This window comes from Osmerus mordax, chromosome 18 (genome assembly GCF_038355195.1).
Source record: "Osmerus mordax isolate fOsmMor3 chromosome 18, fOsmMor3.pri, whole genome shotgun sequence".
Lineage (NCBI taxonomy): Eukaryota > Metazoa > Chordata > Actinopteri > Osmeriformes > Osmeridae > Osmerus > Osmerus mordax.
In genome coordinates this window covers 6,238,847-6,242,546 of record NC_090067.1, presented here as the reverse complement: position 1 = coordinate 6,242,546, position 3,700 = coordinate 6,238,847, and the positions used below count along the sequence as shown (strand labels likewise).

The 3,700-nt window shown below is 36.9% G+C and overlaps 1 long non-coding RNA gene across 1 annotated transcript; it reads left to right on the top strand.

The window, feature by feature from the left end:
• Nucleotides 1–610: 610 nt before the first annotated feature.
• On the top strand, nucleotides 611–1,552 carry LOC136962703 (uncharacterized). Its single transcript, XR_010878922.1, has 3 exons — nucleotides 611–733; nucleotides 971–1,084; nucleotides 1,486–1,552. It is a non-coding gene; the product is annotated as an uncharacterized lncRNA (long non-coding RNA).
• The last annotated feature ends 2,148 nt before the right edge of the window (nucleotides 1,553–3,700 follow it).

Sequence of the window (3,700 nt, the reverse complement as noted above, 5' to 3'; positions counted from 1 at the left end):
TGCAACTACAACCCCTGCAACAACTTCCACCAATCTTCTCAATACGACCACAACCCCTGCAACAACTTCCACCACTACTCTCACTGCAACTACAACCCCTGCAACAACTTCCACCAATCTTCTCAATACGACCACAACCCCTGCAACAACTTCCACCACTACTCTCACTGCAACTACAACCCCTGCAACAACTTCCACCAATCTTCTCAATACGACCACAACCCCTGCAACAACTTCCACCACTACTCTCACTGCAACTACAACCCCTGCAACAACTTCCACCAATCCTGTCAATACGACCACAACCCCTGCAAAAACAATTTCCACTCCCAACATGACATCAACACTGACTACAAAAAATGTGGTTAATTCTTCAACCACAGCTTTAAACACTGTAGATCCCTCTTTGGGAAATACTACTCGGGGAGCCGATGCCACTACAGACCCTTTGGTAATGAGCATCGTACCTTTCATTACCAGTAAACCAAGTGGAAAGAATAATAATACTAAAACGTCAACAAAGCCAACCTCAGGCACCAGTCCTCCCGCCTCCACCCCCTCTTCCACAAGTAAAGATTCCCAGAAAACCACCACAGTCACATCAGCAAGCCCTGCAGCAGGAGGAAGTGGTGGGGTTGCTGGTGGTAGCAACTGGGTTCCAGGATGGGGTATTGCTCTGCTGGTGTTGGCAGCTATCATCCTGCTGCTACTCATCATAATCTTCATCATGTTGGTGAGTAACCCATTACTTAATTTGACACTTTAGTATCCATTTGCTGTGCAGGTTGAAATGTAGTCTATTCTCTAAGCGGATTTGAGACCTTAAAGTTGTTGTTTGATTGCCTCTCAGAACCTGAAGAGGTCTTCAAACCCCACAGACAAAATAACAGTTGTTTTTGTATCAATACCATATTCTAACACTAGCCAGAATTTAAAAAATGAAAGAGGAATCTCACTTTTCTTTTTACAGGTGGTGAGATGGTGTTGCAAGAAAGAACCAGTATATTCTGATGAAAAGGTCGTCCCTATGGATTCTCCACCACTTCCCTATGCCCCCAATGCCCCTGTACAACCCACGGCCATTGTAAGTCTACCTCTGTACCTGAAATATTGCTCAGAGATATTTCAAAATGAATATTTTTGTATCCATTCGTTTTTCTTGTTCACCTGTATAGTTGCGGTATGGTTGTGTATGGTTTCCTCTTTTAAAATGGTTTAGAACTTATGGAAACTATGAATGACCATACAATTAAAAAGATTATTCACAATAATCATAAAACTTTTAAAAGAATAACTACCACAACTAAATGAAATATATGTTTACGTACGAGTGAAGTTTATTTTCAGAGTAATCAAATGATTTGGATGATAGTGCTTCGGTGCACATCAAGGCAACTGCTGTACAGTTGACTATTAAATATGACTAAAACAATGGTCTACCACTTTTGCGTTCGTAAAACACAACTGAAATATATCTCTCAACAGGAAGACCCACATCAACCCAAGAAAAACCGAACAGGCATGTATGTGGTCAACCCCTGAAATTAAGGACGAAGAGAAATTACATAGCAACAGGTACCCAGATCCAACGCAACCCACATCATGAGATCAGTTTGAATTGATTGACACTGTTAATTCAATCTAGATCCACCTTCGTGATTTAAGTATTAGCAAATGTTTATTTCTAAACGTGCCCTATATTTAACAATGACAGCAATATTTAGCTTACTCTCTTAGATATTTACATTTTGCATTACAAGTCATTTATTTATTTATCAGGCGTTATTATTCCAAACCGACGTACAAATAGTGCATAGAAGGTTATTACAACAGAACACACACTAACTATATTGGTGGGACAAAAGAAATGCAATATGAAAAGAGCCAGATATCTCTTCCGACCAAAGAAGTTAACAGGAGGACAATACCATAATAAATGGGCAGAGCAAGCCCTTTCAACTTAAGTAAACAAAACTAAACCCTTTAGACCACAGCTATGCAATATTAATAGCAGGTCAGAAGTAATAATAAAATAAACAAAATCCATAAATAGGGTTGAAATAAATTCAGTTTCATATTTATGTATGCAGTTGATTGTTTAATGTACTTTACATATGTCCAACAGATCAGAGGTCAAAGAGGTTTGCACTTTAATTGATCATGCTGTCTAAGCATTCATACTGTGCTACTCAAAGTACACTGTTGAGGAGAGCAACTGTGGAACTTTCCTGGGCACTATTATGTTCAATAGGGATTGATAAAGCTATATTTGTATTTACGTAAAACAATGACGTTAGAAATTTGAGCCGAATATAAATATTCAATTAGAATAATCAGGGATGAGAAATAGCAAAAATAGTAAAAATATGGTTATTAAGAAACAAGTCACAATAATTGGCATTCCATAAAGTAAACATGAACATCTTAAAGTTGAGGTTAAGACTAACATTTGTGGGAGGTACAATACAATCAAGAATTACAGTACAATGTATATTCCTCACTTCCTTATTGTGATGAACATGTTTTCCCTTTGTTTCTTCATTTTTCTCTCCCAAGGCAAACTCAAGTCAGCAGAACAAGAGTGGACAAAGACGAGCTGCAGTCAAAACTTCTAAAGTTCTGTCGATGTATATAGTTTGTCATGACATTCAAAATATCATGTTCACTTTTTAAATAGGAAAATATATTAATGAATTATTCAGTGCTTTATTTATTACCGGAGTGTTGACCTCCCATATCCATTTTACATACCTTTTAATAACAACGTACAGTAATTATTATCAGAATGAAATTCTAATTGAATGTTGTACATTATAGTTATACATGTATAAGTTCTATATCCATAAAAATTTTACATTTATTGTGAATTACACATGTGAATATCCATTTTACCATGTCTAAGAACTCTGTTTATTTTTATGTTACATATTATATTCTATATAGAGTCAAACCATGTAAATAAATACAATTGGAAAAAGATTCCCATTCTCAGACCTTTCACTAAGTGAATTCCCAGTGTTGAGAGACCATTAAAAGTTAAGTAAAAACAATCTTACTTCAAATTTCTTGCTGTGGTCTGTATCAAGTGTTGTTTCTAATTCGTCAAAAGTGAAGTGCGTCTAAAAAAGCTTATACGGTGAGCAAAATTATCCTGACATAATAGTCTGACATCTCAGCATATCCAGTCAGATAACTTGATAGTCAGTTTCTTGACAGTGCAAACAACCCCAAAATGTTTTGCATTGAAACATGGTAAACTACTGTTGGAGTATTATATCTGTCCAAAGAACACAGGAAGAGCAGACACTACTGTAGGCATCCTCTCTAAAGTGGAATGTCTGATATCACCAGACCCTGGTTTTGTAATATTCATTAAATCTGTGGTTCCACATTACACAGGATACTTTGTAACCCATGTGAATTTATTCCTTATTTTAAACGATATATTTTATTTGTAGTTTAGTCAGTACACTAGCATATTGATTTAACCATTTATTGCAGGGGAAATAGATTCGACTGGGTGTTCTAAAGGGGAAAACTCCCTGCCTTGCAACAGCTAGAATAGCACAAGTGTATGCAATAACAAGCAGGGAGCATATTGTATAATTCCCCAGAACAGGAAATCAAATGAACCTTAGTGTACAGTACAGCCCCTTTCATAAGCAGTGTCACAAGGCTTCACAGAGCCACACAGATCAGC